This window comes from Pinus tabuliformis, chromosome 2_1 (assembly GCF_031772625.1).
Source record: "Pinus tabuliformis cultivar Carrire ecotype Pingquan chromosome 2_1, CPIR1, whole genome shotgun sequence".
Lineage (NCBI taxonomy): Eukaryota > Viridiplantae > Streptophyta > Pinopsida > Pinales > Pinaceae > Pinus > Pinus tabuliformis.
The window spans coordinates 422032367-422055103 of NC_142299.1; the positions used below are offsets into that span (position 1 = coordinate 422032367).

The 22737-nt window shown below is 40.3% G+C and overlaps 1 pseudogene; it reads right to left on the reverse strand.

Moving 5' to 3' along the window:
• Window positions 1–10364: 10364 nt before the first annotated feature.
• On the reverse strand, window positions 10365–13043 carry LOC149200699 (pentatricopeptide repeat-containing protein At4g13650 pseudogene; annotated as a pseudogene).
• Between the last annotated feature and the right edge of the window lie 9694 nt (window positions 13044–22737).

Sequence of the window (22737 nt, forward strand, 5' to 3'; positions counted from 1 at the left end):
TCCATGAGATGAGGAAACTTCTACTGAACTTGGTCCCTGGTGAGCCATTTGCCTTGGTGCAGGAGTTGGTTGGATTTGACAACTCAATATAGTTGGATCCTTTGTTGTCGGGTGTTCTTGATCTACATGTCCATGATCCGATCAGTCGTGGCTTGTTCCATGCAGTCTGGATTTAACTCTGTAAGTGTGAGTTTTTCTGCAATGTCTGATGTGTCCATCAATGGTGGGAAGTATGGTCGAAGGCCGTCCACATTGAACACTGGGTGCAGGCCAAGGAATAGGGGAATGTTGAGCTCAAAAGCATTGTCTCCCACAACCTTGGTAATGGTGTAAGGACCATATGGGAGTGGTCTGAGCTTCCAATGGGCTCCCGTAAGGCATTCTTTCTGCAAATACAACCAAAATTTATCGCCCACCTGAAACTTGTGTGGCACCCGATGTTGATCATGTCATTGCTTGTACTTGGCATTTGACTTCTCCAAGATGTCATGAACCTATTGGCGAATGTGTTGGATGCGTTCAACAAATCTTGTCACTTTATCAGCCTCGAACAATGCATGTGTGGATTATATTTGTGTAGTCGCATGGGGCATGGAAACATCAATCAGACACAATGGTTGAAATCCTAGACCCACTTGAAAGGGACTGCGATCAATCAAGCTATGGAGAGCTCTATTATAACTGTGGTGTACATAGTGAAGACTCTCATGCCAGGTTCATGGATACTTGGAGTTGTACATGCAGAGTATGTGCACTATCATCCTATTGACGACCTCTGTCTGACCATCAGCCTGGGGATGGAAGGCAATGGACTTGGTGAGCTTAGTGTCCAATAGTGTCCAGAGGCTTGACCAGAATGTTCTCAGGAACCTGTTATCCCGGTTTGATATAATGGTATACGGGATCCCAAAATGTACCCATACTCGTTCAAAGAAGAGTTTGACAGTTTCCTCTGTTGTGATACTCTTCTTACATGTCGCCAATATAGCCATATTAGAAAATCTATCCACGACCACAAATACACAGTCATTACCATGCTTGGTAGAAGGGAGGCTAGAAATATAGTCCATGGAGATTTCCCACGGCTCATTGGGAGTAGGCAGAGGAGTGTACAGGCCTTGTTTCTTGATGATTGGCTTGGCGATAGCGCAGGTAGTGCAGGATCTGATATATTTCCCAACATCCAGTCGGAGTTTGGGCCAATAAAAGTACTTTTGTAGTACATCCACAGTTTTCTCCACACCAAAGTGTCCTGCTACCCGACTATAGTGCACCTCCCAAATCAACTTGGCACGCTCACTTGAAGGTACACAAAGGCGGCCCAGGTAGCATAATAATGTGTCCTAAAGGTGGAAATCAGGAACTTGCTTTCCATCTACTAGCATCTGGTATGTGGAGGCGAACTCTGGATCATTTTTGTTTAGTTTCATCCATCTAGAGGTCTCGTGGCCATAAGATTTGAGAACTATAGTCAGTGATGCAACTGGGGGTTGGTTGAGGCAGTTTGCAACATTATTGGTGCTGCCCCTTTTGTATTTAATGTTCAAGTGGAATTGTTGCATATATGTAGACCACTTATGATGGCGGTCGTTCTGCAACTTCCCTTGTGTCTGTATAAATTGAAGAGGTCGGTGATCGGCGTGGATGACCGTCTCCTTCCCCATAATGTAATGCTTCCATTGTCAAAAAGCATGCACGATGGAATACATCTCTTTATCATAGGTGGGGTACTTCTGAATTGTATCAGAAAGTGTCTCACTATGATAGGCCACTGGATGCTCGTGTTGGGTGAGGACTGCACCACTAGCATAGTTTGAGGCGTCTATCTCGATTTCAAATGGTTGTTGCAGGGTTGGTAGTGTGAGTAGCGGTGCAGAGAAGAGTCGGTGCTTCAACTCAACAAATGCCTTCTATTGGGACTTGAACCAGGAAAACTTTTCTTTTGCCCCACCCTTAGTAACCTAACTCAAAGGCCAAATGATATTGGAGAATCCCAACACGAACCTCTAATAAAAATTTGCAAGGCCCAAAAAGTTGTGAATCTCCATTAGAGTGGTCGGGGTTGGCCAATCCCAAATGACTTGGATCTTAGTCAGATCCACATGCACGCTACACTCATATATGATGTAAACCAAATATTGGACATGGCTCATGCCAAAGGTACATTTCTCCAAGTTGGCACATAGTTTGTGTTGTCGAAGGGTTTAAAGGACCTGTCGAATGTGTTGCAAGTGTTCTTTACAACTCTTATTGAAGATGAGGATGTCGTCCAGAGAAACAACCACGAATGAGTTGGTGAAGGGTTGCAAGATGTCATCCATTAGCCTCATAAAAGTAGCAAGGGCATTTGTCAACCTGAAGGGAATAACCAACCATTCAAAAAGGACTTCCTTGGATTTGAAGGCGGTCTTCCATACATTTATGGGCTCTATTGGAACCTGGTGATAGCCAGACTTCAAATCGATCTTGTTGAAATACTTGGCCCCCTTAAGTTGGTCCAAAAGGTCATCAATCTGTGGAATTTGATACACGTTCCTAACAATGATTTTGTTTAGTGCCCGATAATCAATGCAGAGCCTCCAGGTCCCATCTTTCTTCTGTACAAGTACAATCGGGCTCCCACAAGGCAAGGAACTTGGTCGGATGTGCCCTTTTTGCAGCAACTCTTGGATTTGCCACTTGATCTCTTCATTTTCCAGAATGGAGCGATGATATATCGACCCATTGGGTAGAGGTGCTCCGAGAGTCAGATCGATCGAATGCTTGACCTGACAGTGCAAGGGTACTCTTGTGGGTGAGGAGAAGATGTCCTTGTATTCTTCCACGACCGTATCCACCTGCTTCTACTGTGTGGAGGAACCCTTCCCGGGGGCCATGGATGTGGCTACGATCTTCCCCTTACTTTGAGAGCGAATTAGAAATAAAACAAATTTCCCAATCTAGGAGATGATCTTACTGCATTGCTTAGCAGAGATCAAAGAGATAGTGGTAGGTGGGGTTACCTCCGGTATCCTGTATAACTTACTGCCCAAAGAAATAATAACAGAGCAGGGTCTAAACTCATATACAGCATGTCGCTTCCACAAGTATGGTTGTCCTAATAATACATCACAAACTTCAAGAGGAGCAACATCACACAGTACCTCATCCGTGAGGGGCTTGATGTTGTAGGGAAGGCGGCATTGTTGGCTAACACGGAGATCTATTCCTTGGTGAAGCCACTCGATGGTGTACAGTTGCGGATGTGTTGTAGTCGGTAGGCCCAGTCGCTTCACGACCTCCGCTGAAATGAGGTTATTTTGGCTCCCATTATCGACAATGAACTGTAGCGGAGAACCCTTCACGCATATCTGTGAGTGGAATAGGCATTCCTCCTCCTCTGGATCTTCAGGCTCAAGCTTCTGGATCTTGGTGGTGGTCACAGTTGCACTGGGCTTCGCATCAATGATTTGTTTCCCTTTGTCATTCCCCTTGTCAGATTCTGACTCAGAGTCGGAACATGCGTCTGACTCGAAAGCCTTCAGTTCGGCCACCAGTGACTGCTTTCCCCAACACTCACTTGTGTTGTGAGTGGAACTCTTGTGAAACTCACACCACTTTGTCGTGTCCTTCTTTGTCTTCGTGGTGTTGTTCCTTTCTTACGACTTCGGCGGGTTATCTTGGGTCACCCCGCCTTGGCTTTGCCCTTTGCTCTGCGATTTGGGGGCGCCTTCCCCTTGCTTCAAATTCACAAATCCAAAGTCTCATTTTTTTGTTTAAACTTTTGCTCAATCTTGACAGTGTATCGGTACGTCGTGCCGAGCGAGGAGATGTCTAGGAACTCCATCTCATCCTGCATGTACCTGTGTAGGCAAATGCGGTACTTGAGTACCAAATGTTTCTCAAAATCCTTAATACCCAATTTCATGTGAAGTGTATGAAAAACATTGGTAAACTCTAGCACGTCTTGGTCCCTTCCCTGTCGTAGCGTGGTTCACTTTATGTATTTATCCTCATAATTCCTGACAGGGTAGTACTGCTCCTTAATGGCGTCCCAAAACGAATTCCAAGTAGTTGCGATCGAAAATAGTGAGGGTGTACTTTCGTCCTTCTCACAGTGGGTTTCCTACCATTCCTTGACGTGGGGGCGGCTTTGAGAAGTGCAAAAGTAATATTTTCCCGGCTGGAAAAATCATGAACAGAAAATTATCCTTCTAGCGAATTTAACCATTTATCTACAGCGTTCGCATCTATCTAACCCTCAAATATGGGGATGTCAAAGTTAACTTGACCTTAAAGGGTGTGGCACTTCCAGAGTAGCTGCTGGAAGGAGATGCATCGCCCTTGAGTAGTCGCTAGAGGATCTAGGCAAAGTTGTCCATCATCGCATTCCTTTGTCGCTTAAGGGATTCTTCGAGCAAGATTTTGAAAGGATCTCATGCCCTCTCATCTTTCTTCTCTTCTACCATGGGAGGTCATCGGGATTTGCAAGGTTGGTCTTGCAAAGGTTTGACCAGTTCGAGCCCTAACTCTTATATCTCAACCTCGTTGGGGACATGCAAAGAAAAATAGAGAAAGAGCAAACCGCTCTGATACCACTGATCCGAACTTAAACAGGAACGCAAAAAATTACAGATATAACCATAAATACAAAGATGCAGTAGAAATAATACTTTATTTCATTAATATCAAATTATACTGAAATATGCTTACAAACAGAATGGAAATAAGACTAGCTCGGGCGATGGTAGTTTATCTCTGAGAAGAGATGTGGTGGCTACATGTCTCTGAATTGTGTTACAATGAGGCTCGAAGGTCTCTTTATTATTGAGAAACAATGGAAAACCCTAAACATCCAAAAACCTAACCCTATGAGATGAAGCAGCAAAACTATGGGCCTCGTTTGGGTAAATTGGTAAATCAACTTCCCGAGGTTGTAACTTTGGCATATGATTTTCGTTTGACGCGCATAATACCTCGTTAAAAATATCTATCCAAGGACTACAAATTTTGAGTGGCCAACATCAATTGAAAGTACATGTTGGCCCCAGTTTTCCCAAAAAAAACGTTGTTTAGGGCCTCAAAACGGCTTCAGAAGTTCAAGACCCAAAAAACTACCAAAAATAGTAAATTGTGTTACAATTAAAGAAACTGGAAAACTGAAAGAGACAATGGTGGGGGTCGAAGTGGAATAGGCAGGTGGCCACCAACATCCACCTGGATCAAAAAAACTTCTTCCATTGGTGATGAAGACTCTACTACAGATGGAGACACTACTTTTGAAAACATAGAAGAGGACTTTGATTCCTCTATTATTGATGATGTTGACGATGCAAATCTAACGATGTCTCAATTTAATGATGCCCCACATGCAGTCTGAACCGCAAAGCCATGCATGCCCATGCAAGCATCCACTAAGGTATTCCTAATTCCATGCATGCATCCCTAAAGACAGGCATGCCCATGCATTCATATAGGGTACATGCATCTAATCATCAAACACATGTTGAAGTTGCAAGGAATTCATATTGGCATGCAACCATGGATAAGGAGAACCAGTCTTTGATCCAAAAATGGAAGTCAATACCTCTACTCCCAAAAAGGAAGTTTGTTACTCCATATCCATTTGCAGAGGAGTCCACCTCTGGCTATGTACTTAGTTTGGGATCCAACCCCATTTGTTGGTCAAGCAAGAAGCAGGTCGTCATTACTTTATCATCAGTAGAGGTTGAGTACAAAGGAGCAGTCAATGCCACCATTCAGGTCATTTGGTTGCAGCGTTTCCTTATCGAGCTTAGTATCATTGTCCATCATCCGACTGTCATATGGTGTGACAATCAAAGTACACTGAAACTTTGCAAAGATTTAGTGCAGCGGCAGCAGACCAAACATATCGAGATCCACATGCACTACATCAAAGAATTGACTCATGATGGGATCATCAATCTACAGTATTGTCGTAGTTTTAAATAGACTACTAACATCTTCACCAAGACTTTCACTAAGCAGAAGTTTCACTTTCTACGAGATCATCTCGGGGTGAAGGACACAATTGTGTAACAATTGTCCTTTCTTTTAGTTTTGCATTGTATTTTGAGGGGGGGTTTTGTTCCCTCTGAGTTTTCCCTATTTCCCTTTCATGCATTGTACATGGTTACCTAAAATGGCCTTGTTGCCTGGACTCATCCATCTTGCATCATACTCATCTAAATTATGCTTAAAGGGGGTGTTGGTGTATATGCACATTAACATAGCATAAAAGACACTTAGCTTTAGTCTTAGTGCATGTAGTTAAGTGGTGAACATGCACATTGCATATAGCTTTAGTGCTTACATGCAGTTAAGCTTAACTTAGCAGCTTTATGTATTGATTCTTTGATCACTATTCAATATACAAAATTCATTCTGTCCTCCATTTTTTCTCAATTCTTGCAAGTTTATGTAATCATTCACTTACTGAAAAAAAGTTTATGTAATCATTCTCCCGCTAGGTGGCTCTAATAATTTAACACATCAAGTTGGGCTTTTTCCCTATGACATCCTCAATTCCTCAATTGTGGAGGCATGCAGACTGGAAATCTTTTGCCTTTATGGGGCTCTCCGGACTAGAAGCGGCCGAATGGGAATCCTTTCCAAGTCTTATTATTTCATTAGACTAAGAATGTTGAGGATGAGCTTGCATGGACAAAAAAATCCGAGTAACAGTGAATTAACAGCAAAACTAGGATACCACTAAGTCGAATCCTTTTTCACAGGAAACACAAAATGGCAGTGGAGCTCGCTATGGAATATGCTCTGTTAAAATTTAAAATCACACTGTGTTTTGACCTTAACAATAAACTCCTCGCTTGGGATAATGGATTGCAAAGGGGTTAGGTAGGCCATTATAGATGTCCTCTATGTAAATCTTTCGAAGAATGCATTTTTCAGTTATTTATTTCTTGTTCATATACAACGCAGGTTCTTGCAAAGGTGATGGCGAAGCTTGGTGCACAAGTTTGTTGGTCTCACCCAGAATTGGCTGAGTGCATGAAGGCTTGGAAATGGGATCGCTCGACGGCTCAATTCGAAGCTTTTCTGTGCATATTTGTTTAGTATCTGGTGGGAAAGAATTTCAAGAGTGTTCAGATCCTGTAACATTCAGGTGGAAATTACTACAGGTCTGATTATAAAGCTAAACAAAGAATATAAGGTGGATCTAAAGCAGAAAAAGTCGAGAATTCCATTTAATCCTCTCTGGATCATGGCATCTCTTGAGGCTTTTTCGATGGTGCAGCTCAGGGATATCCTTCTTTTCGCAGGGTTGGTGTGGTCTTATCTCTGAACCGTTCCCATTACATGCATATCCGATATACTCCAGGATGCAGTTCAAATAATGGTGTAGAATTCGTAGCCTTGAGAACACTTTTTGCAGTAGCCTTCCCCAAAAATATAAAAAAACTGCAAGTAATGGGGACTCAAAATTGATTATCGACCGGGCAGACAGGAAAATTGATGTGAACAATGTTTTCTTACAGTCACTTCTTCAGGACATCCAAGAGGCAATGCTCTCCCTTGATTGGCTATCTTTTAGCCATGTCCTCAGAGAGCTTCACACAAAAGCATATGCTCTCTTCAAGGAAGCTATGAAACTCACATTTGGCTATTTTGGTATCACTAAATTTGTGAACAAAGAGGAAAATGAATCAATGGATTTCCATCTTTGATATTAATGTCATGAACTATTTACATAGATGTTTTTTCTTTATCTGATAGAATAGCCTCTATTATGTTTTGTAGATAGATGAACAGTTTTTGTTTCAGCTGAAAATATTAGACAGCTCTTGGGAATGGATCCTCTGAAGGATCTCACTATGGTTGAATTTTGCTTTTTGGAAAGGATGGAAAGGGGCTATGATCAGTCCTGTACAGGACAACAACAAGTATCTTCATTCCTAATGAATATAATGGATTATATACAAGTATATTAATCCCTAATGAATAAAATGGATTTTTTTCCCTTACATTTATTTATTTCAGAATGTATTTGACAGGTATTGTCAGATTTTGACAATACCTGTCAAATACATTCTGAAATAAATAAATGTAAGGGAAAAAATCATCATGTGACATGTCAAATTCCAAGCCTGTATGGAGAGAAGGAAAGGAAAACACACATATATAATTGTCAAATTTTATTATACTGTCAAATACATCCTGAAACAAATAAATGTACGAAATAAGACGCACAAAAAGAGGGGTTCTTTAGTGCATGGAGGCTCGTGTTGTTAGAGTACATAGGGTTTACAGGTCAACGCAACTCACAAATGGTTGACTTAAGTCACTAAAACATGTGTTCAACGAAGTACGGGTCAAGGGGTGACAATTTGCAACGGAGCACATAAAACGACTGTACACAAAGGGGTCATAGGCAGTATGCCAACAAAATAGGTTGATAACCATAGATAAAAAATAGATCCAATCAAAAACTCTGTAACAAGCCAAGAAACATATTGATAAAATATAGATTGAGACCAATAATTCTCTAAAAGAAGGGCCAAAAAACCAAGCAATCCCTATATCAACAATAATAAGAAGCAACCCCTGCAATAGACATTAAAACAAAGAGGGTTCTATCCCAAAAACAATGTGGTTTGAAGCCCTAACTCTACAGGTGTAAACTCAAATGACCAACATCAAAAATATTGCTGAAAAAATTGATTGAAAAAATTCTAGCAGTAAACAATGCACAATTATACACATGCATATGAAAAATTAATAATCCTAACTTGAAAATCACAAACAAAACTCACATAGAAAGCTTATTTTTCTAGAACAAAGTTCGTGAGCAATGCTTCACACCCTCTTTGGATAGGCTAAACCAAAAGAACTCTGTAACGAGCTTGAATGATGGCAGCCAAGGCTAGGGAGGCTCAATTCCGTGGTTCAATATCATGTTAAAGTTTCAAACAAAAATGTCATAAGGGTAGTAGTCTCTATACAATATGACACCATGAACACTGAGATTATATTGGAAAACCCTTTACAGGAAAAACTCCACTCTCGCGAACATTGTAATTTTATTCTTATGTCACAAGATGCGATACAATGGGATACAACACCCCTTTATCTAGACTGCATTAATTATGGACCACTATACCACTATAGTAATGATAGCAGACTGATAAGGCCTCACATCAATGGCACTTAATGTCAAACAAGTCAAAATTACATTAAGTAAACACAGTTTAACATTAATTACATAATAAAATAACCACCCATGGAATATCAACTTCAGTTAATATTTGGCACGTAATTAGAATTGAAATCTCATTTTGCTTATAGAAGAACCATAATGATATTATTTTTGGTTGCCAATGAGTGAGCATACATTGTCCTTTGATCAGCAACATTATGATCATAGCAAACCTATCCTTGCAAATTCAATGCCAAGTAGAGGTGGATGTCAAACTAAATTGCCTCAAACAGATGCTTGATCACTAGGGGAGCACACCTTGCTCTATATACAAAGGTCCCAATAGAGGCCTCTTCATGGTGCTCATGGTGGCAAAGGCAAGACTGCTCTGCGACTTGTAGAAGTTAGGTTCGCTGTCGGGACTCCTCAGATGGGACAAATTAGCATCTCAGTGGCATTATGACACAGTTTTTCCCTCAAAATTACAGGTTTCTAACTATTTCGTTAGCTATCTTGGAGAATGTATGCCTGCCACCAGTGACAGGGTAGGGTTGACTGTTAATGTACTTGCTTAAGAGCCATCGAAAGATAACTGAGGCACTATGCCCAAACAAATATAATGACCAACCTCCCTCCAATGAGTGGGAGGCAATTTGAGTTTAATTTGGATGCGGTTCATTTGTTTTATGTTTTAATGTTGTTAGTGGATTAATGGTTACTGAACGCCCCGTTATGGGGAGAGTTGCTCTTCTTTATTTTCGTTGAATTTTACTCAATCATTCGTTCTTTCTGTGAATAGTGTAGGTTTTATTTTTTTAAATTTGCTTGATGGTATATATTTATATGATAGTGAGTTGAAGTAGAAGGCTAAACAATCTATGTTTTCGACCTTTTCTAGTTTGTTATTAATGGAATTCAGCCAAGTAATCTTTGTTAAAATTGCAATTTTAGATTGATGAAATTGTTATTTTTAATGCAAAAATGGATTCTGCACTCTTGAATACCCTTCAAGCAAGTAGATTTGCAATGTTCACATCTGATATCTGCAATTCCATCAATCCAAAATAATTCTTGCCAAATTTTAGGCCAAAAATGCCAGTTTCCCTTCCCATTATTTTGAGTGACCGGAAAAAGACCAGTTTATAGCATGTTTAGACAATGCCAGTTTATTGCATGTTTGTGACATTTGAAGTATATCTGAAAGAAAATATAGTATACAATGCCATTCGTAGCAAAATGCAAGATGGCACGATGATGTATTATCAATCGAGATAGTTTCTAATTTGTGCACAGCTAATGATTGTTTTGCTAGTTTTTAGTGACAATCACCAATAATCCCCACATGAACATATGCCACCTTTGAATTGGTGAAAGCGGCTATTATCTCTCATGATGATAACTCGTCCAACTATCTTAGAGATGAACTTTGTGGCAGTATGGCAATCACCACACACACGAAGATTTTTAATGATTCTAAGAGGTGCCCCACTAGGTGTGCTGATAAGCCCAAAAGCTATGGCAAGCTTCTCACTATGATAGCAAAGCAATTCTTCCTTACGCTCCTCATCTATATCATGCAAAACAAAGTTTGTATCAGGTACATACCCAACTGCCTTCATTTGTCGATTTAATTCCACCAACTTTTCATAGATCTCTTTTGTTTGCGGATGTGATTCATCTCTTGCAGCAAAAGAATGCAGCTGGTTTTTCACCTCAATCCAGCTCTGTCCTACCTTCTTTTTCAATCCTCTAGATTCCATCATGTTTCTCACCTTTTCTACACAATCCCATCGATCAATTGATGCATATATGTTGGAAAGCAACACATATGCTGCATCATCTTCTGGTTCCAACCTAAGAATGCACTCTGCTGCATGCTTTCCCAGCTCCAAGTTCCCATAGATTCTGCAGGCACCAAGCAATGTTCGCCATATCAAAGCATTGGGTTCAAATGGCATGCCTTTAATAACTTTCATTGCCTCATCTAAGTGTCCTGCACGACCAAGAAGGTCAACAATACAGGCATAATGTTCTGCTCTTGGGAAGACACCATAGTCCCGAATCATTGAATCAAACAAGTGATGGGCTTCCTCAAGTAGGCCTACGTGGCTGCAAGAAGAAAGAACACCAACAAAGGTGGTATGGTTTGGCTTAGTTCCTGCCCATTGCATTTCTTCAAAGTGTCGGAGAGCATTGTAAACTTTTCCATGCTGTGCATACCCAGCAATTATTGCATTCCATGAAACCACATCTCGTTTGGATATTTTTTCAAAAAATAGTTCTGCATCATCTATGCTCCCGCATTTGGCATACATTGTAACAAGAGCATTAGCAACAGAAACATCTCTCTCAAATCCAGTTTTGATCATGTGTGCATGGAACATTTTGCCCTTTTCTAAGGCCGCTAATGTGGCACATGCACTAAGAATACTGGAAAACGCAAACTGATTTGGCTTAACTTGTGCTTGTAGCATTTCAGAAAAAAGGTTGAGAGACTCTTTGCCATTCCCATTCTGAGCATATCCAGAAATCAGTGCAATCCATGAAATAATGTCCTGTTTAGGCATATTCTCAAAGACTTTGTGAGCATCTTCTGTTCTTCCGCATTTGGCATAAAGAGTAACCAGAGTATTCCCGATTGAGAGGTCTGATTCAAAATTCCTTTTCAGAATACAAGCATGGATTCCCTTGCCATGTTCCAGAGCTTCAAGGGATGCACATGCACTTAGCACACTAGCAAAGGTGAATTGATCAGGCTTTATGTGAGCCCTTGTCATCATATTAAAGAGCTCAAGGGCTTCATCATAATGCTCATTTTTAGCATATCCTGCAATCATGGCTGTCCATAAAACAACATCCTTCTCGACCATGTTATGAAACACTCGAAATGCATCCTCTATCATCCCACATTGAGCATACATGTTGACTAGGGCACTAGCCAGACAGATATCTGGCTCAATCATAACTTTAATGATGTGGCTATGAAGCTGCATACCTAATTCGACATCAACAAGGTCACAACATGCCTTAAGTACAGTCACAATAATTGACTGGTTTGCAATCATTCCTGCCCGCTGCATTTCACAGAAGTGTGAAATAGCCTTCTCACCACAATTGTTGTGGGCATATCCTGAAATAACTGCAGACCATGAGCCCATGTCTCGTTTAGTCATTAGGCAGAAGACTTTGCTCACATCATCTGTACTACCACATCTGCCATACATGTTAAGGAGGCAATTTCCCATTGAAACATCCAACCCATATCCAGTTTTAATGATATGGGCATGGATCTCTTTACCATACCCTAAAGTTTCCAAACTGGCACATCCCTGGAGAACACTTGCAAAGATGAATTGATCTGATTTCATACCTGCTCGTTGCATATCGCAGAAGAGGTCCAGTGCCTCCTTTCCAAGATTAGCCTGGGCATATCCTGTAAGCATTGCACTCCATAAGATCAAATCATGCTTGGTTGTTCTTTTGAACACTTTGTGTGCATATTCTATGCTTCTGCACTTAGCATACATAGTAACAAGGGCACTAACTGCAGAGATATTTGACTCAAATCCAATTTTGGTCAAATGTGTGTGAAGCTCTTTGCCCTGTTCCAGAGCACCCAGGTTTGTACAAGCCCGAAGAACACTGACAAACGTAAATATGTCCAATCTCAGGCTGAGCTGATGCATTTCAGAAAAGAGTTTAAGGGCTTGCAGATCACACTCATTCTGCACACATGCTGCAATCATCGAATTCCACAATTCCGAGCTTACTATGGTCATTTCATCAAATACTTTGCATGCATGATCTACAATCCCAGCCTTTGCGTACATTGTAACAAGAGCACACCCCACAGAAACATCTGACTGAAATCCAGTTTTAGCAATGTGAGCATGCAGCTCTCTCCCTGATTGACAACTCCAAGACTCGCACAAACTCCTAGAATGCTAGCAAGCGTAAACTCCCCAGACTTGACCCCTGCTCGATGGAACTTAAGAAGAGAGCTCTAGTTGGTAACCAAGATCAAACAAGGAATAAAGTTGACCTCATCAAGCTTCACGTACAAGAAAGGGATGAAGAGCTTGCCAAGCTTAAGAAGGAATATCATCAAAGCAAAAGAAAGCATCATGAAGAAGTCATATCCATGACAAATCAATTGGATAAAGCAAAGAAGCAGGAAGATATCTTGTCAAGCCAACTTGAACAAAGGCACAAGATCTTGAACAAACTTGAAGAAGAGATTGGTTAGTATAATGTAGAGGTCTCCTCCCTTAAGTCTCAACTACAAGAAGCAAGGAAACAAGCACAAGGAGCTGAGAAGAAAATGGAGAGCAGTCAAGAAAAAAATGAAGAAATCTTCAAAATGAAGTTAGATATCATCTCCCTTAAAATAGAAGCAGATGAAGCTACTCGTATCAAGGAAGAAACTGAGAAACAACTTGCTAAGAAGAATAATGAGTGTGAAAGATTGGAAGAAGAGATTGTCCTCCTTAGAAAAAAGGTTTAAGGGATTAACAAAATCTTGAAGAGCTCTCAGGCCTTGGATGACATGCTCAGCTATCATAGATGTCCATTTGATAAATCAGGTCTCGGGTATGCAGGTGAATCCTCAAACAAGAATGATAATGCTTCAAATAAAAGGGATGTGAAGAAACTAGAAAGAAATGGTGATGCTCCCAATTCCAACAAAGGCAAGGAGGAAAATCAAGGCTACAATAGAAGAAATCCTGCTCCAAGAAGAAATGTAGATGATCACAAAGATGTGAGAGGAAATGGTTATCATCAAAGGATCTCAAGGCATAAAGTCTTCAGAAGTACATCAAGGAAATCTCCATCTCCTAGGTACCAATGTTCATTTTTTGGTTATTTTTATTCTTGTACAAACTTTGGTCACATGGAAAAAGACTGTAAAGCATATCATAAAGATAGATGTTATGGTCCCCAACCATCTCATAGAGATAGATGTTATAGTCTCTGACAACCTCCAAGAAACAATTTTGCAGGAAGAAATCATGAATTCTTATTCATGAACAATGTAGAATGCTTCAAGTGTCATAACATTGGTCATATGGCACGTGATTGTAACTTAACATGGGTTCTTACACAAGCTAGAACCATGCAAAAGAAGAAAGTTGCACAAGTATGGAGAAGAAAGCAAATACAATCCAAAAGTCCCTTGAGCTCTCCAACCAACAGCATATGTCATTGGCCTAAATTTTGACAATCTAAGCATTTGATGGGAAGACTCTGCCAAAAGGAGATGATGCATATAGTTAGGGGGAGCCTGTGATTCTTGATCATTACTGCAGAAGCTATTAGTGAAAAGGGTCCTGATGAAATCCTTGTTGAGCTATATTAACAATCATTCTTTGATGAAGATCATTTCTTAGGAATACTCCATTGAAGAACATGATTCTGTAATAGGGAAAATAATTATGGTGCTGATATTACCGATGCTAAATGTATTGACTCAGGAATTTGATGTGAGAACAGAAATTATGGACACTAATAGAGGCAATCTTCAATCAAATAGATACATCTGGAATGGAGTCTGAAGTAAGAGCAGCTGGTAGCCTATATCAAAACTGAAGCACTGCATGAAGATGCAGATCAACAATTGTATTTAAAAGACAGTCATAGATTGGATATCTAAATCTGCTAAGAGGAAATAACTAGTTGAGATATGTACAAGAACACAAGGAAAGGATGGCAATAACTTAAGGGGAAGCACAGAGACACAAAGGAACTCAAATCTGAAGAAAGATAGCAAGAAAGACAATCTCAGGGGCATTTTCTCTTGATTCGGACTATGAAGGTCTCTCAATTCTGCCTATGGACACATCAATATGGATTGAAGCATGAAAGCATGGACATGGAAACTTGGTATATGGCCATTTGCAATCTAAATGAAAGCATTAAAGTAGAGCATCCTTAAGCATTGTTGAAGCCATGATAAAGCAATTCTGAGACATGAAGAAGGAATAATGTGCAAATTGATGATAAAATATCAATCCTTCTATCTTGAGTACAAAGAATAAGAGAACCATGACAGGGGGAGGCACAGACCCATGAAGATCTACCATTCATGAAGAAAAAAAGCAGCTTGATAGGGGGAGTCCCAAAGCACTCCTTTGCCATTGATGTCAAAGGGGGAGAGAAGAAGAATATTGCCATCAATAACAAAGGGGGAGATTATTGACCTAGGTTGTCATTGATGTCTATATGGAAATATTCTGGATACTAGAGGATGACATGAAGCCAAGGGGATGCAGAGCAGATTCATGAAGAAACAGGAGCAAGGCCATAAGGATAGCCAAGCCATAAGCAAAGAGGAGTTACCTAAGGAGGCAGATCAAAGCATATCATAGGATATCAGAGTAAGAGAGGCATTCATATATGCAAGGAGGTCTTTGAAAGACACTGCCAAGCCAGAGGAGGCACATTGGAGCAAGAGGAGTTACAGGAGGAACCATATAGCAAGGAGGCATATCAGAGCAAGAGGAGCCATATTGGAGGAGCGTTGCATGTAATACATGCCCACAAAGAACCTACAGGAGTAGCCACACACACACACACACACACACACACACACACACACATATATATATATATATATATATATATATATATATATATATATATATAAAACAAAGAAGAGGAGCAAATAGGAGCAGACAAGCCACCAAAGGAGTAGATGGAGACAAGAGGAGCAGACATAGCCTCCAGATCAGCTAACAGAGCATGAAGCACCACTAGAGGAGCCATATATATGTATATGTCAGATATATATGCCAATGAAGATGAGCAAATAGAGCAAACGGAGGAAACACAGAAACAGAGAGATCGGAGAGCTTATACGCATGCATTTAACAACTATCACATGTATGCATGCAACTGCACTATCGGGAGCCATCGGAGGAGCAATGGATGCATTTAACAGAAAATAGAGCCATTAGATCCACAGAGGAAGAAGACAGAGTTATTGGGAGCCATCGGGAGCCATCGGGGGCAAAACTCATATAGATATATCCAGTTGCGTTATCGGGCCTGTAAAACCCATGTATGCATGCTTTAACACTATCGGCGGATAGAAAGCCCATATATATAGGTTTAACACTATCGGAGGTGGAAAGCAGACTTGAAAATATATGCACGGGATATTTGGGATCCTATCGGGTTCAGCACATCGCATCGCTATGAGGGGTCTATGTTAACGATGAGTCTTGACCCTGTGCGACTTGTGGTCACCGATAGCGCTTATCGCATCAGGAATTCGGAGTAGAGGGAATACAGTGTTAAGCGGCCCCTTTATGATCCATAGATTGCGATGGAGCTATGGACCCGACAGAGTTGTTAACAATAGTTTAATATCATATCGCATCCACAGGAGAATTGGCCATCGGCCATCAGCAATGTCATGAGCTCAGCTTATAAAAGACTTCTAGAAGCCGCGATTGCTGATTGCGATAAAGCATGTGGACTTGACAGGCATATAAACCATGGTTTAATACCATATTGCATCCAGTCCATTGAAGCAGTGGAGGATCGACCGTCAGCCGTCAGCGATGTCATGGGGTTGATGTATAAAGGACCACTGGAAGCCTTGAGTGCCGATTGTGACATACGCTGTGGATCCGATACAGGATTAGTTGTAGGTGAATTAATATTGAAGTCTGCCCTTTAGCTATTTTGCCTATGTTTCCTGTGTAAATGAATTTTTGACTTACGCGGCATTTAGAGGTAGAAATACACTACGGAATGCTCTCGATAGTTCAGGAGGCTGAAATAATGTCGATGGCGATTGCGATCAGGACGTGGCAAGTCCATTAAATAATTCATCCCTGTGTATGCCTGCTATCATGAGAAAACAAGAGCGTTTTTATTGTTTTCTGAATATGTGTCCTCTGTGTATGACTTAGTTCTTGCCATTGATTCAACGTGTCCTGTGAGCACGAATAGACAGAGGAAACCAAAAGCTGGGAAGCTGAAGAAGCAAGCAAGCACAGAGGAAATTATAGCAAGCATTGAGGAAGTCTATGAGCCGGTGTAAGCAGAAACAAATGGACGAAGGCATGGGTATGTATAAAACAAAAAAAACAGAGGACTGTGGGGGCTGTCGCTATGGTGAAGAACCAGAGTGTGAGGTAGCAAAAGTAGCAGAGGTGGTTAAGCATTGTATGAAGTTGCTAGAGAATTATGTTGAAGGCTATTGAAAGATGTGGAAAATAAGCTGGAGGAGACAGAGGTAGCGAGAGGATCTAGTAGAACAGAAAGAGGGTTGAAGGGCCAATAGGATAGCAGATAGTTGAAGGGGAGAAGTAGCCAACAAAGAACATAAGCTTGAACAAGAAGTTGTTCTTTATGCAGAGCTTAGTGTAGCTAACATTAGGCTAACTAGAGCTATGTGAAGACATTATAAGAGAGCATGAAGGCTATTGGACACTATGTGTGGGTAGTGTGCAGAGTTGTAAAGACTCATTCATAAGAAGACTAGTTTTCATTGATACAGTAGCCTAGAGACTACAGTGAAGTTGTAAATAGATAGAACTCAGCAGAGAAGAGTTCTGAGAGCAAAAGATTACTATCAAACATGCCTTGACAAGATAGGATTGGAGTCGTTGGGGTTGGTACCTCAAAAGTGAGAAGGATTGGAGTCCTTGGGGTTGGTGCCTCAGAAGTGAGAAGGATTGGAGTCCTTGGGGTTGGTGCCTCAAAAGTGAGAAGGATTGGAGTCCTTGGGGTTGATGCCTCAGAAGTAGGAAGGATTGAAGTCCTTGGGAGTTTGTGCTCCTAAGTCGAAGATTGGTGTCTTGGCGAAATAGTGTTGGTGCTCTGGAGGTTGGAGCCTCACCAAATTCCATGTTGGTGCTTGGCAACTGATTGTAACCATCTATATATTATATCCATTTTACTGCATAGTTTATATTAATAAAAGAATTTATTCTTGTTGTTCATATTGTGTTCTAAATATATATGTTTTAACTGGAAAAAAAATAGTGGGAAAAAGAAATACTAATTTACCCCCCCCCCCCAAGTATTTCCAACATGGAATGTAAATAGTCACTATTTTAATGTGAAGAGTCATGAGGGTAGTTCAAGAATCAAAGGGTAATGCTAATGGTCACCCCACCCTTCGTTATACATAGAACCTCATAACTCATAGTAGAGGCTTTTGAGAGCCAAGATTTTGACTAGGCATGGCTAACAGAAGGCTTGGAGAGTATTGTGATGAGCCTTGTCTTCTCCACAGTGTAGAGTGTGTACATCTCTTTGGAGTAGCAGGCAGTGTTGACTGTAATGTTCCACTTTTGGGGCAAGTGGCTGTCATGGTGTATGTATGGATGGAACTTTCACTTTATATGATATAACAAAGTCAACACATTTTCATTCATATGTTTTTATTGTAGTTGGATTATTTTGGTCGCTTTAGCAATGTATGTTATTTAACTTACGCATTTGTGTATGTACTTTTTTGTATATGATTGTATGAATCTTGTTGGAGGCTTTTTATTGGTTTAACCAGTCAACTTGTATTGTGGACTACTCCACTTCTAGCCTGTGATGTCCTTCTTCTCGTGTGTTCCTTTCAGGTTGCATACTATTATAGACTTCTAAGCGACACACTTTATTTTCCCATTCGTGTGTTAGAACCCCCCATGCATATCCCTTGACTCACTGCAAGGTCACACATTTTCTTTCGACAAGGATGTCACACTTACCTTTGTGTGCTATCGTAGTCAAGGCACTACTGTACTACCCATTGTTGGGACTCCTTCTCTAAATGGTTTGAGATCTAGTTGGGACTTCTTACTGGGGAGATCCCGTGACATGTTGGTGGGTCTAGCACCATCAACATTTTTGGCGCTAGGAGGGCCAAATGAAAAGTTGAGTCCTCAAAGTAGTTTTTGCATCTCTGTACATATTTCATTACTTACATTACAATCCAACCCCTAACATGCATGTCTCATGGACATGATTTGATGTGCTGGAGGATCTTTACATTGACTTGTCACATAATACATATGATGGTGAAGGTGGAGTATCCTTTCTTAGTCACGGAGTTGCCTACATGGGCTTCTGTGAAATGAATGAAATTGATCAAGATCATGTTGCCTGCTCGTTGTTTGCATTCATGTTCTGAGGACACACACTGTAATGGTGTGTCACATTTCCTGCAACATCAATTCACTCTTATGATCAGTTAATCAGAGAGTTGGCCCATGCTTTCTATCATTATGATCGTAAAGCACTCAATAAAAAAAAATGGAATTACAAAAAGCACCAGATGAATCCCTTTTGCTAGTTTGGGATCACTTTCGTAATCTCGCATTTCAAATCCTTGAAGATGAAATTGATTGGAAATTTATAAATGAAATATTTCAGTATCTTCTTCACATATCTGAAAATATGCATATCTTAGAATTATTCGAACCCTTCCCATCATACCTTGGTGTTAGAGCTTCCAAACCTAAGATGGAAAAGGTTGTTGTCACAAGTGACCATTCTTCCTCTGCTTCTAATCAAACAACTATGGCTCTGCAGTGTGAGGTGGGAGAATGTAAGCACACAATTGTTGCACTATAACATCCTCCCACCCCACTTGCTCTACATATCTGTTTAGATTTGGCTTGCAAACCTGTTGGTTGTCACATGAACTTGTTCTCTCAACCCCCATCCTCTCATTCTATTGATCCTCTAGATTGTATTGTGTTGTGTTATCTCGTTTCATACTTCACATTCGTTGTTCACAAGGATCAAGTTGTCGAAAGAATTGGTGTTGAGCATCCAACCTGTGCTATCATTTATGATGAGTATGCATCGGAATCTGAATAATAACTCGTGGTGAAGGATGACCTTCTTCCATCCACACCTCATCCTCTTTATCCTGATATCTTTTGTGACCCTACCATTTTTTATTTTCCTTGTGAAAACTCATCATTAGACGTCTTTACTTCCTATCATTTACAGAACACACTAGATGTTAGTTCTTCATTTGATTACGGAGAGGACACATATTTATCTCTCAATCCACCCAATGTGTCATATTTTCTTTATCAAAACTTAGAGGGTGAACATTCTTGTTTCTCATCAACCCCTCTATATGATTCATGAGATCATGAGGATGTTGATGAACATATCAATTTTTTTTTATCATGGGTGTCATAATCTCTTTACTCCTTCATTCAATCATGACGCTGATTCATTTATCGTTGATCTTCCTAAGCTACCAATATTTGATGATATACCTGTTTATGAAGTGGAAACCCCTCAAAATGTCGAGGCACTTCATCTTGAGCTGATGGTTATGTCAGGTCCTCACTGCCTTGAGTTTAGTTGCACTCCTCGTTAGAAATCTATTGAAACACTCTAGGCTCCTCATCACTCTCTTGTTTGCATTGAAGATAAATATGATCCACATATTTCACATCCTCCACTTGTATCACATGATCCAATCGCTCATGCATTGGAGGAATCATACACAATGAGAAATTTTGTGAAACATAACTTGTCTTCCTTCCTCATGTTTTCTTGTTTGTCATGGTCAAAAGAGTGTACATGCTCATCGTCTACGCACAACATGTTGCAACACCATGGTATGTCCAAAGAATGTTTGTCTTGCACTTTTACCCTTTTCTTTTCTGTGGATTATTTTAAACTTCGAGCGTGTTGGTCTTCACTATTTTATCTTTCTTGTGTGATGGTTTACATACTTATCTTTCTTTTCAACCATGCCTTCACCAACATGGGTCAACCAATGTGTCGGTGGTTGCATTGGAAATATCACTTTACGTGAGTAGGCCCATGAATTGTTTAGCGTATGAGTAAGAGTAATGTTTTACTTTTATTGTATTTTCTTTCTTGCTTTTCTTTGCTTTCATGTTTTTCTTTTCTGACATGTTTTGCTTGTTTGTTTGTTTTCTTGTTTTTTATCCGTAGGTTTAGCTTCACTTGAAACCATGTTTGGCTCTTGAGACAAGCAAGTTCAAATACAAGAGGACTTGTACAACTATCAAAAATTGGTTATATGTTTTCCTCTCCCTTTATGAAGGGCTTGTTGTCTTCAATGGATAGTACCCTGATGGAAAATATGTTTTGTTTAGATTGAGTCTTGGTGAAAACATAATGCTTGCACTTTTAACTAGTACCTCCTACTCTAATCGGTTTTCTATATTTGGTTAACCCTTGTCAGCTCAGTCAAGTAGAATAAGGTGAGGGTAAAACCTTAACAAGTATGTCACAGGTATATATAACATACTTATCTGAAGGGACAACCTCTTATGCTCTTAATAAGTCGAGATCCATCATCCATCTCATGAAAAATAAATAAGTGCCTATGTAGAATTCTTGAAAATGAAAAAAATTAATAATAATAAAATGAAGGAAAAAGAAGAGAAAGGATTCTTGGGTAGAGAGGTGATGCAAGTAACTCTGCTAGGGTACTAACCAAGCTCGTTGGCAGTGAAGCGATTCTTGTGTTCCGGCATGACTCCGTCGGGGTACTATCTAGGCCTTCTAGAAGTGGAGCAAATACTATAGATGCAACTAAAACTCTAATAGTTATATTACTTGTGCACCAATATACCTGTCATCCCCAATGGAAACAACTCAATTGACTTGGCTTGGTATGTGTGTTGACCGATCAAAAGAATGGCAGGGACTATATCTTTAACTCAAGCTAGTGTAGAAGCCATGATGATTAAAGACTCAAACAATACTTTCTGGGGAGCTAGACTTGCTTTACACGAAACAAGGTCCATACAAAGATCTGGAGTTCTACTAGTGTGTCGCCAATGTTGTAGCGGCTACAAACACCCTCGAAAATTTTTCCTTAGCTTTGTTTGGGAACCTCCCTACCAAAATCCTAAGCAACTTGTCTTGCATTGCCTAGGTACTTGTGTTTTTAGTTGAGTTTATATTTGGCTATACAGCTTGTCTTTGCTAACTTGCCTTGTTTTCTAACCACAAGCTAACCTCCTGTGACTTGGCCTAAACCCAGTTCTTGCGCTATCTTGGAAAAATGCATAGTCTTAGAGGGAAACTTGTTATGCTCTCAGGAATTGCGCAAAGCAACCCAGCAGTGAGGTTTGGCTCAGGAATTGCGAAGACCTCGCTGACAGCTTGTCTATAGTTGGGAAACTACGGAGAGCATGAGAGGCAACCAATGCCATTCAACCCATGAATTGCGTTGAAGCATTCTTTAGCTGATGTTCGTTGAATGTGTTGGTAGGTTGCTCAGTTACCTCCAGAATTGTGCAATTCTTCCTTGCATGCATAACAACCTTTCTCGAAAAAGGAAAAAGTGGAAATAAAAAAGCATCCCTAGAAAATAGGGATCTATTTTTACCAAGCAGGAGTTACATGCAAGTTAATTTTAGAAACTTCCCGCTAAGTGTCGCCTTTTCCTAGATTTGTGGCATGCACATCATAAACCCTAAATCTATCAAATTTATTTAAATGATTCCTCATGGCTCATTCTACACATTCGATCTTGGAGCTATGGCATTCCCAAGGCATCTTGGAACGTTAGCCATAGTAGGCACAACCTTTTTGGGTAAGTTTTTATTTTTAATTATTTTGCTGCTTTT